The 11,996-nt window shown below is 48.3% G+C and overlaps 1 non-coding gene across 1 annotated transcript; it reads left to right on the top strand.

The window, feature by feature from the left end:
* Nucleotides 1-10,223: 10,223 nt before the first annotated feature.
* TRNAS-AGA (transfer RNA serine (anticodon AGA)) lies at nt 10,224-10,298 on the top strand. Its single transcript has one exon. It is a non-coding gene; the product is annotated as a tRNA-Ser (tRNA).
* Nucleotides 10,299-11,996: the final 1,698 nt, after the last annotated feature.

Here is an 11,996-nt window from a genome sequence, read left to right as displayed (position 1 = left end):
GACCGCACAAATATCTGCTATTCGCAACGGGCTGAAAGAGAGAAAGGAAGAAAGGGAAGGCGAGTCATTGTCAATCAACTCCTGCTGCGCATGCGTCACAAACGTAAAACTATACAAATGTGAAATACAAAATATGGACACAATCGAACGTCATTAACTTCTAAGGCATCCTTATCGCAAATAGCCATAGAAGGGACGCTTACGCAAGTAGAGCCTAACTCACAAATTGAAAAGACCTCAAAGGTTTCCCTGGCCATCTCATCGCAGTACCTTCTCAGAACACGTGTGTCTTCTAGGCGGGGTGAGCAGCCAAACTTTGCACAATGAACAGCTAGATTACTAGCCGTCTTAATCTGCACACAGTGCATATGCTCACGTAAACGTTCATTAGGGCAGCGTCGCGTTTGCTCTATGTAAGTGCAGCCGCAAGTGGTGGGAATGGCATAACTACATTAGTTTTGCAATCTACGGGTTTGACGGTATGTCGCTTACCACGCAGTCGAGGAGTTTGCTGACTATCGTTGACTTTTTGGCCCAGCCTTCCCAACTTGGTAAGAGCGGTAAAGAACACCTTAACTCCGGCCATGCCTTCGGCTTCCTTGATGCGGTAGGACACACAATCTACATACGGGATCGCAGCAGTCTTGGTTCTGTCCTTTACCACTTCGCGCGGTTTCGTGGGGGAATGACCCTCTTGCAATAAGACTTCGGTCAAGGATTACAGCAGTTGTGCTGGATAGCCACTTGCCTTAAGCCGATGGACATGGTTAGCAAAGACTGCCGGACATCAAGTGGGGCAAGAACGAATGGCAGCATTTCTTAGAATCTCCATGGCTATGGAGCGCTTCACCACTTTTGAATTATTGGAAGTGTAGGGAAGAAGGTGTTTCTTGGAACATGGGGCATACATCCAACACGTGTACTCCTAAAATTATGGGGTTTTACGTGCCAAAACGACTTTCTGATTATGAGGCACGCCGTAGTGGAGGACTCCGGAAATTTCGACCACCCGGGGTTCTTTAACGTGCACCTAAATCTAAGTACACGGGTGTTTTCGCATTTCGCCCCCATCGAAATGCGGCCGCCGTGGCCGGGATTCGATCCCGCGACCTCGTGCTCAGCAGCCCAACACCATAGCCACTGAGCAACCATGGCGGGTAACACGTGTACTCCTACTGAAGGTGCAGTGCAAGGTCAAGGAAGCGGATTTGGCCTTTTTGAGGGAATTCCCTTGTCAACGTCAGCCTTCGAAAAATGCTCTTGAATTTTCAAAAAACATGGTCGAACAGAGAAATAAGTTCATTTTGGTGGGCAGAAAGGATCACCAAAAAATCGTCAGCGTAACGACACACTTTCACAGGACCTGCTGTGTTGAGGTGATACAGGGGCAGACTATCGTAGTGCGCCCACAATTAATCACTAATTACGGGCGCAATACATATACATACAATACAACCAATACATATCCAATTTTTCTGCACGTATAGAACTCTTCATCATGCAAGGCCACGGTGGATCTTCGGTACACCTGCAGCAGATCCAGGATATCGGTGACGTTATCTGGGTAGATATGGGTGACGCAGATCCAGGATATGGGTGACGTTATATGGGTGACGGTTATCTCGATTGATCCTACAGAAGTGCGTTCTGGAACCGGACCTCGCCTATCGCCTCAATGCCTTCTTGCACAACGGCGAAGAGGTAATCTTGAGGTAGGGAATAAAATGACTCCTTTGATGTCCACCGAGAAAGCCTGTGCTTTTTTTGATGCTTGACTCCTGCATGCGAATGGCATATATTCGTGCGGGCTTCAATAATAATGTTGTTGGCAGTCAGCGCTGGTCCTGTGCTTTTCCTTGCCCGTGTTTTTTGGCGCTGTTTAAAATGAAAGTCACCTTTACCACTACCAGGCTGAATATAGTGTTGAAAACAGTGGAAAAAGCAATTACCTGAGCAGTAAGCAAGAACACGCACATAATGTCAAATATTAAGCATGCAATAACACATTTTTGAATCACGACAGCGCACACAAGCGCACGCACGAGGGCATACGCACGCGTACCTGTGAGTGTCACGGAAGACCGCATGTTAACAGAGCGAACCAACACTCAAGGGCAGGGCAGGCGGATCGAAGCAACCTATTTCGCCTGCCGTTCTGAACTGCTGTCCAACAGAATTTAACATACTGAGTGGTTCTTCACTCTTGTTCTGATAGAGGGCGCAGCTCATGACACATGGCACACATGTTGAAATTTCTTTTCTCTATGCATGGCACCTACAGTAAGGGGTCACGTGCGCCGCACGTTGAGAAGTAGTTGCACAGCAATAAAACAACGAGGGTGAGGATGGTGCAGCTGGTGTCAAAGTTGCTTATAGGACGCCCTGCTTTTGTACGTCGGAGATGCTGGCGTGTTTTGTTACGTATCATTGTTAAAAAATTAAATTATGGGGTTTTACGTGCCAAAACCACTTTATGAGGCACGCCGTAGTGGAGGACTCCGGAAATTTCGGCCACCTGGGGTTCTTTAACGTGCACCTAAATCTAAGTACACGGGTGTTTTCACATTTCGCCCCCACCGAAATGCGGCCGCCGTGGCCGGGATTCGATCCCGCGACCTCGTGCTCAGCAGCCTAACACCATAGCCACTGAGCAACCACGGCGGGTAGGGCGCATCATTAGGAAGGCTCAACCACATGCACACGATTTTCAAGCCACGGCGACAAGCGACAGCGACGAGCGACAAGTTGGGCAGTCGCGGAGGGCGATATGCAGCCGTGGCTTGCGCTGTCGCCGCATTTCGGACAGCCAGAAATTTTCGCGTGTTGGTAAGTCCGGGAGGTGGCTTCCGCCCGTTACCGTGATTGCGTAACATGTCAGCACCTAGGATAACCAGGACGCCGTCTTCGATGTGAACTCGCTCTTGCTACTTGCTCCCCGTCGTAACACCAAACAGTAAAGTCAGCCTTCGCTTACTATGAAGACAAAATATTGACGACGTTTTGTCGTTATTGTTGAGATCAGCTTTATGTTTATGCGCTCTTAGTCCGATCGAAGGCGAGCCGCTAAATATTTACTTTTTATTTCTACCTACCAGCTGGCGTCACAATGAAAATGTGTGGCCACTTCTTTTTTTTTTTTTCGAGATGTCGTGTCCATGTCCGTGGTTGCCACACACCGTGACGCGACAGCGCGACAGGGCCCGCTCGTGGCATCGCTTGTCGCCGGCGCTTGGATACCGCGTGAATATTGGATTGCCTCTCAATGAATGGCTTGTCCTTTCAAATGAAGTTTCGATCATCAAGGTTTGCTTCAACATCAAGTACTGAACCGCGTCCCGCATTATTCTTTGGCTCACCATTCGGCAGTGCTCCTTTAGCACTACTGCGTCCTCAAACTTAGCACGGGCAGTGAACGTGGGCCCTGTCATTAATCAGCGCAGAAACAAAACGGGGTCACGGTGGAAAGAGTCATTCAGCTTTAACACTGTCATTATACTGCCTTTAGACACATGCATATAAACGAGTGCGATTGCTTACGCATTCACTTTAAACAGCGCCAAAGAAAGAAACACGGACAAGGAAGAGCACAGGACCAGCGCTGGTCAGGAATGGCGCTCGTCCTGTGTCCTTCCTTGTCCGTGTTTTTTTTTGGCGATGTTTAAAATGAATGACCCGCAGCAACTAGCTCGCACCCTAACCCTTCAAAAATTTACGCATTAACCAAGTGGGCTCCGCGCGTGTCCGTCGTGAGCTTTTGTGCCGCGGCGCCTGCTTTCGAGCAGAGCTATACTTACCTGGCGCAAATCAGCCTTGCATGTTGTTCGACCTTCGGCATCCATATGCTGCTGGCGGCTGACATTGGTCGTGCCCTAAATCCCTCACTTCTTCTCAACATAATACACGCCGCGACTCCAGCGTGGCCGAAAATGTCTTTTCTCCCCGCTTTCCCGCTTTTATTCGCTGTGGAGGCGAATCTTTGCGCGGGCCCCCTTGAAAAGAGGTCAGTGGGCACACTGCCACATGGGGTGCGGCGCTCCGAGTTCAAGGCCCTCTCGTTTTTCCTTTGCCCATTTACTTGAACCTTTAGCCTTCGCTCTCTTCTTCGGGTGGTCACGATGCCATTGCTGAACGTCGAACCGAAAGGATGAAGGGAAAAAGCGAGCAATGAGAGCACAGTGCCCTCTTTTGTTCAGAAGCAGCGCAACCCTTTCTTCCTGCGGGTGTTCGGCCGGGATCGCTGTTTACGGCACCGAAGACGACATTGCGCTACAAGCAGGCCGCCGCTACAGTCGCCGCGTATATATTTAGGCACACTGTTGGACCGTCATATATAGTCTGCTACGCGCGACATGGCGATGCGACAGCAGGCGCCGCTGTCGGAGCGGAGAGCTGATCAGTGATATCGTTTTGTAAGGATTTTTTTCTTGCCTCGTGCTCGGTAGAAGCGCTTTCATTGTACTATTCCTACCGCAAGGTATCGTAACAACGTTCTGTGACTTAAGCGCGCTACTGTGAATTACGGGGTCAGGGCAGCGCCCCATGTGCGTCGTTTATCTGGTCGCATATAAAGAAAAATATCTTATTCTGTATAGGAGTTGGGGGAATCAACCCCTATGGAACAAGCCCAAGTTTCTTCATGCTCAGGAATCACAATCAAGCGTCGTGCGCCCATAACGTGGTACACGAATGTTATTACACATCACTCCGACCAGCGGAACACGAACGCAACGGCCGGGCATCTAAACCGCGACATCGCGTTTAAAGCCTAAACCCTATGAGCACGATTTTGTGCGCGACAGCTACGAGCGACGGCTTCCAGCGACGGATCGGGCCGTCGCGTGAACAGATCGCTCGGTCTTGTCGCGCGATCGCTCGGTTCTGCAAATCTAGAATTCGTCGCTCGTCGCCCGGAAGTGCTATGAGCGACTAGCCAATAGCGCGAAGCCGGAACTGGATGTACATAACTTAAGTACTTCCGATTGTCGCACGGAACGAGCAAACGATTGAATATTTATACGTGCAAGGATAAGAACCTACTGCAGGACTTTCAGAAATATTTTATGCTGCTTTTTACAGTAAAGCACATCAACTTAAGTTAATAAAGTACGCGTCACGCTAGTTCCGGCGCCTATATTGATGCACTCATACCGGAAACACTGGGGAGACGTCGCTCGAAGTCATCGCTCGCATGGGATACAACTTGTAGGCGACGAGCGAACGCGACAGCCATCTCCATCGCGTAGCTTTTCGCTGTCGCGTGCAAGATCGCTTGCATGGGGTTTATACTTAAGCTCACGTTCCTCTGTCCTTCGACAGTGCATGAAGAAGACATATAGAGATATTAATGCATCGTTTGCCAATGCAGGACCTCACCAATTTTACAGACGGATATGTCTTAACAGGACTTTTTTTTTTTTTTGCAAATGGACACGGTTTTAGCACAAGATGAGTGCATTTCAGTAATTGCAAGATTTCCCCGAAAAAAATTTAAAAAGTAGCTATTGCATATCTGCTAGTCATGCAGTTCCTTACTTGTCGTGTCCCCGAGTAATGTGCAGTTCTTCAAGTATTCCACGTAGAGAGGGAATATGCCACAAGCGGTTTACATCTAAAAAGGAAAATAGACCGTCATAAGCTTAGCGGAAAGCTTCCAGCGGTGAAAGTATAAAGCGCCCTCTGGAAACGTCTGATTCCGCAATTTGAATTGCGTACGTAATACGCAATAACTGTTTTGCGTGATAAAAAAAGAAAATTATTATTATTATTATTATTATTATTATTTCAAAACATATATACACGTGACCGGAAACACGCCACCGGAAGGAGCACAACACCTGCCTACTCTTCAGGAAGGAGGAGACAGAAACATGGAAATGGAAGATAGGAAGGAAGGGAGGAGAGATGAACAAAAGAGCAAGATGACAAAACTCAAAAAATAAAGCAGAGAGAGAGAGAGAGATAGCAAAGAGAGGAAAGACAGGGAGGTCAACCAGATGACCGTCCGGTTTGCTACCCAGCAAGAATAAAGCAGAACACACATAGTACAGGTCATGCACCGTATAGGGCGGGTCACTAAGTCACGCTACTAAAGAATGTTAAAATATAAGAAATAGTGTCTGAGGTGTTTTCATTTGAAAAACAAAAGTATGTTACGAATGTGTGCCTAGCTGAGTTAGTTACTTCTATAAAAGTAAGGAGAGCGCGATGAAAATCTCGCAAAATCTTGAAACAAGCAAGCAAAGAAAGAAAGAAAGAAAGAAAGAAAGAAAGAAAGAAAGAAAGAAAGAAAGAAACAAAGAAAGAAAGAAAGAAGCAAAAACACGCGACGACCGCTTTGCGCACCACTATGCTCCCAAAACCAGTTTCCCACTAAAATCCCTAGACGGAACTCTTGAGCTGCGATCGGTCATCTACCATGCGAATTACGGTTAGTACACAGAGAGAGAGGGCTCTTTATTAGAAGAACAGAGAATTCTGCCGGCGCGTATATAACCGCTGGCATGCTACTCTGTATATGGATGGGGAATGGGATTAAAAGATTCCAGAAGAGAGTGGGAGAAAAAGTGGATAAAAATAAATATGAAATGTCCGAGTGGACCTGATACTAATTTTTACACGTGACATGGCGGGTTAATTTAGGCTTTTGTATAGGAAGGATGCAATTTTTAAAGTTTTCCTATTTGACCAATTTCTGTCAGGTATTTGAACAATAAATCCAAAACCCGTCGCTGTTTTGAAGGGCCGGGCATTGGACCTAAGATGCTCGGTAATGTTAACGGTTCGTGGCGAATCATGTCCATTTGGTGCTCAAAAAATTGTCTGTCGTCGCGGTACAGATTTGTCTCATCTTCGTACTAGTACTGCAGTACTTCGTACTGCAGTACTTCAGTACTGCTTCAAACGTTCTTGTGGCTTTATTTACTGCGCGTTATCTTCCTTGATTGGCCTAAATTCTGAAGCGATCCTACTTTTATGAACGCAGCGTAATAAGACTCGGCGCAAGCGCATAATTTTTGGAAACTGTTTCATCCATACTCTATAGCGATTTTGCCGAAACTGATCAATTTCCAAAGTCAAAAAGCCGCTTTGAGAAAGAAGGGCGAACTTAGGGAAATCCATGCACTATAACACCCGTCGTTCCCATGCTGGCTACACCGCCCTGTTTGCAGCCAGCCTAGGCATTAGCGCCAGAGTACGCTCCAGCAATTTTTTCAAAGAAACCCCATCCTCAAACCGTGCCTCGGAGACATACAGCTGTCAACCAAAGCGTGCTACCGCTTAGATATTAATACAGCAGCAACGTACAGTACTCAGCGTTTGAAACGCGATACTAGGGACAACACGGCGGCCGGTACTTTCTTGTGCAACTGGTGGGTGCTGGTGACACTGAGAGGATGCATTCTTGTGCCACATGGAAGCGAGAATCTTTTTGATGCATCGTAACTGCATTCGGCCTGCTCGGCGATCACCCAGCGATCACAGGTGGCGCAGAAAGCGCCGGCCGCCATGCTGTCTGAGTACCGCGTTTCAATCGCTGAGAACCTTTTCGGCCAGTAAACGCGAAATCCACGCCACATATCCGTCTTGCTTGCGTTCCAGGCGCGAGGGGTCCTGATAGCGATAAGGAGACGGAAAAAAATAAATTCTGGCTAACTTTTCACTGTTCGTGCGTTTCCGCGCCACACACTTGAGAACACTGTGATCGTACCACACAGTCGTACATACACATATATTTCTCGGACTTTGTTCATGACTCGGGATTAATTACTGTGTAAGAGGCAGCAAGTTGAGAGGTGCTGGATCGCATGTTTCCTAGAATGGTCTACAACTATATATCATTGGTAGTTCTTCTCTCAATTTAACACTTGCGAAGATAATTAATTTCGATAAAAAATAGACAGAAAATAACAAAAATTTTTACCTTATTGAATGGAGTGGCTAATAACACAATTTCAGTCATATAGCTTATATAGTTCACGAAGACAAGAGAACAGTTCAGAGGAAGATGGAAGGTTGGAGCGATTAACAGTTCTGGAACAAGCAATGTCGTTGAAGCCAACATTTCGACAAGCGCCCTTGTCTTCGGCATGGACAGCATGTCCATGCTGAGGAAGAAAGAAAAAACAACAACAAAAAGTCGCAGTTTTAGTGCGACTTTTTGTTAGCAAATAGCAACAAAAATTAGCGAGTTAGTGGACATTATAGCAAATTAGGGGACAGTTACACCAAGTAAGCATAGTAGTTGTATCGGTCGGATAAACTTGTAAACATGGCCATACTAAGCAACATGCATAAACTCGTGCGCGCACAAGCAACCATGAACACATCTCACTCGATGATTGCAGAAATTCACTGTCAAAACGGTGGAGTGAAGAATCGCGGCAGCAGCAATGAGCGAATTGACCTACGAGCTGCATCTCTTATCAAAGCCAACTAAGCCGCGAAAGCACACCGCGCGGTGGACTCTGTACCCATCGCAGACGGCTCGGGCGGGCGCGCGCGGCTGCCCGTATCGCCCGGAGCAGAATGCTACGCGCCTCTCCCCCGAGCCTTGTACGCGACGGAAGACGGCGCGCTTCCTTCCTGCTTTTCCCCCTTGCGTGCGCGAGATGGAGCCGGGATCGCCGGCTCACCCTCGTACGCTTTCACTCGCACATGCAGGATACGACGCCCGGCAACGATTTTATCGCCCTTGTACCCTATACGCAACCTCACGGCGACGGTGACGGTAGATATGCTCCTGGAGTGTGCATACAGTTGCTATCGCAATAAAACAAAACAGTGCAAGAGATACGAGGACGGGAGCAACGTTGTTCTGTAGTCTTCCGCAAACATTATCAATAATCTTTTCATGCTTAAGTGGGTAATTACCAGAAATTTATGATTACATTTAGTAATTATGGGCCTAGTTCAGTAAGTTCTAAAGCCGAATTTCTCTTCTCATTCAAAGTGATTATATTCAATTGTTTCCAGGCCACTCTGTTGTCTCATTTACATTTTCTGCGTTGAAGATCGTGGCGCGCAATACGAAAAAAAAAATGCAATGCAAGCGCTCACTCGCTCGTGCGCCTCACGTGTGGGGCAGCAGCGCTGTGGTAAGTAGTTTGAAATGGCTGGCTTGTCTAAATAGCTGACTTGATGACCGCGGGAAAGTGGCATTGCGTCAGCGTTGGCTGCTATGAGGAAGCAGTCGCGTGACACTGTACTATACAGTAGCAGTGCTCGCCGGCATAGGACTTAAGGCTTGCGGGCGCGACAGCAGCAAATGTCATTAGACCAGTAATTATAACCTGTCTAAATAATTTTGGCTAATTAGGTATAGATATACCTATAGATATACCTAAATAGTTTCCGGAAGAGTTCTGATGACAAAATGCGGTTGCCCTTATCCTCGTATCTCGTAGCCAGTGCATGTTTGCGTGTGCGTGCGTGTGCAGCTTTATATTAGAATCTCCGATAGGTGCCTTTCTCACGCTTCGAGTTCTGGAGACAGCAGTCAGCGTGTTCCTAATTACAAGTGCGAGAACAAACACACGCCAATGCAGTACTTAGGAAACGATAGAAAACGATTTGAAATCAGGGGGCGTGAGAAACCTCCAGCTCTTGCCCGAAAGGATACTCTTTATAAACCTGTATTCCTCTGGACAGGGAGAGAAAGAGAAAGGCAAATGAAAGATGGGGAAGTTAACCAGATATCATCTCCGCTTGGCTACTCTGTACTGGCGGAGGGGCAAAGGGATGCTATAGGTGAGAGAGAGAAAAGGATAAAAAATGAAAAAGAAAACAATGAAGAGCGCGCACGCACGCACGCACACACGCACACACACACGTACGCACGCACGCGATACACACGAACTGTTTCTGTGGGCACTGTCACGCAATCTGCGAAGGCGTTCATACTGTTACGCAGTGTCACCTGGTCTGGACAGAAACGCTGAGCTAAGCTTGACGTAGTAGCTCTGCGGAAACCCGCACGGTGGAGATAAGTAATTGATAAAAGGAAAATGAGACATCCACCCGTTTGCAGCAATTGCTACAAAGGAAACCCAGACGGGTTCCTCGAAAGAAAAGCCTTAGAGTTGAAGAACACGGGTGGATGTCTGATTTTCCCTTTATCAATTACTTCTCTCCACCTTGCCGGTTTCCGCAGAACTACTACGTCAAACTCTTGCCTTTGCTTCGTGTTGTCGACAAATTTGACTTCGCCCTGCAATCTGCTAGTAGCCTGGTTAGCTCAGATGGTAGAGCGCCTGCCCCAGAAAGGCGGTGTTCCCGGGTTCGAGTCCCGGACCAGGACAAATTTTTCTTCAACTCTGAGGCTTTTCTTTCGAGGAACCCGTATGTGTTTCCTTTGTAGCGATTGCTACATACGGGTGGATGTTTGATTTTCCCTTTATCAGCTGAGCTAAGCTGTAACCCCCAAAGGTCGGCCGATGCTGCGGAATAGCAGGCTTTTCAGCGGTCCAATAGCTTGGTCTACTTTCTCTGGTATTTAGCCGCATTAAAACGTTGGCTAAACTTAGCTGCTACACCTGTCTGTCGTTTCGAATATACCTGCTGTTTTGCTGCAGACAAAAGATGCAGAAAACTACGCGAGAATGCGATACCGCCGCTAGAAAACAGTGCGTTTATTCGAAACAATGTTAAAAAAAAAAGCTGTCCATAAATGCAGGGTTGCAAGAATTGTGGGCGAAATTTTGCGACTCACTCGTAGATTGTGCTGCTTTCATGACGAAACCGTTGTAGTTACGTTAGGTGAAGAAAACATACCTGCTCTTTATTACTTCGTTAGCTCAAGGGTCGATGGTGCACGACTACATTTTGTATTGCCGAGAAAGTTGCCGCTTCAGTAAAGTCGCATTGGGCAGGCTCTACTGGCGAAAAAGTGGCCGAGAATCGGGCTAGTATGACAGCCAACGGGAGGCGATGGTTCATCGTGAGATCCACGGAGATAGCCGGCGGTGCGATCTCCGTGCAGAGCGACACGAGCGGCCCTCCGAAGAGCGCTTTCGCTGCGCGCGTGTATTACACACGGCTGGTCCGAGTCACGTCGGCACGGTCGCCGCGATGTGGCGCGACACGAGCGGCGTCCCAGAGGCCGCCGGCTGATTGATTCGTTTCGGTTCTGTGACTGTGGGCTCAGCTCCCCCATCGGCGTGGTGCTGCGGAAGCCACTCGCCTTCCGCCCGTCTTATTTTCAGGGCTCAATGGGCTGCAGCGAGGCTTGCAAAAGGTGCCTCCCCCCCTGCGCCCGCACTTCCAGCGGCTGACTTCGGCGGGTCCGGCCTGATTGGACGGGGAGGGGAAGCACGTTCATCAGCTGAACACGGCTTTCTCCCGTGCTACTGTTTCGCCGAGCTATGGCTGCTTGCGTTGCACTTCTCAGAATGGCCGACGCCGATTGCCGAGCGAAAGTGAGGGTGCCTTGTTGTGCGCTCGTGTGCTCTCGCACGACGGGAAAAGCTCGTCGGTCTCGAAACAATGGAGCGGCCCAGATTACTTCGACCTCCCTCTCTCTCTCTCTTCCCGCCCTCCGCGATCTCTCCCACACGAGCGCGCACCATTCTTTATTCCTCTTTCAGTTTTCGAACGAACTAAGGAGTTTCGTCGCTGCTAGGTTCCTGCGGTTTCGCCCGGCTTGTTCCCGGCGCGGCGCCTTCGGTAGTGCGGTCTCAAGGCTGTGGTGTGTGCGCGTGCCGACAGGGAGGACAATTTAGTCCCATTTGTCGGCCGCGCAATTTGTCCGGTTGGCATTTTGACGCCGCTGATCGCCAGGGTTTTGTATTATTCGTGTTTCTCAGTTGGCTGCATTTTCACAGAAGAGTGTGCATACTTCGTCACCTTGTTGAGCAAGGGCCATTATAAAAGCGGAAAATGTAATTAGCCGACGACGCATTAAGCGCTGTTTGAACCAATGTCTCAAAGATTCGCCGATGTCTATTCTATCAATTCTTTCATGCCAACTACTATGTGATCATTCCGTGGGAAGGTAGGTT

The sequence above is a fragment of the Dermacentor albipictus genome, chromosome 1 (genome assembly GCF_038994185.2).
Source record: "Dermacentor albipictus isolate Rhodes 1998 colony chromosome 1, USDA_Dalb.pri_finalv2, whole genome shotgun sequence".
NCBI lineage: Eukaryota > Metazoa > Arthropoda > Arachnida > Ixodida > Ixodidae > Dermacentor > Dermacentor albipictus.
Note: the sequence above shows the minus strand (reverse complement) of the source record. Positions and strands in the feature narration are given on the sequence as shown.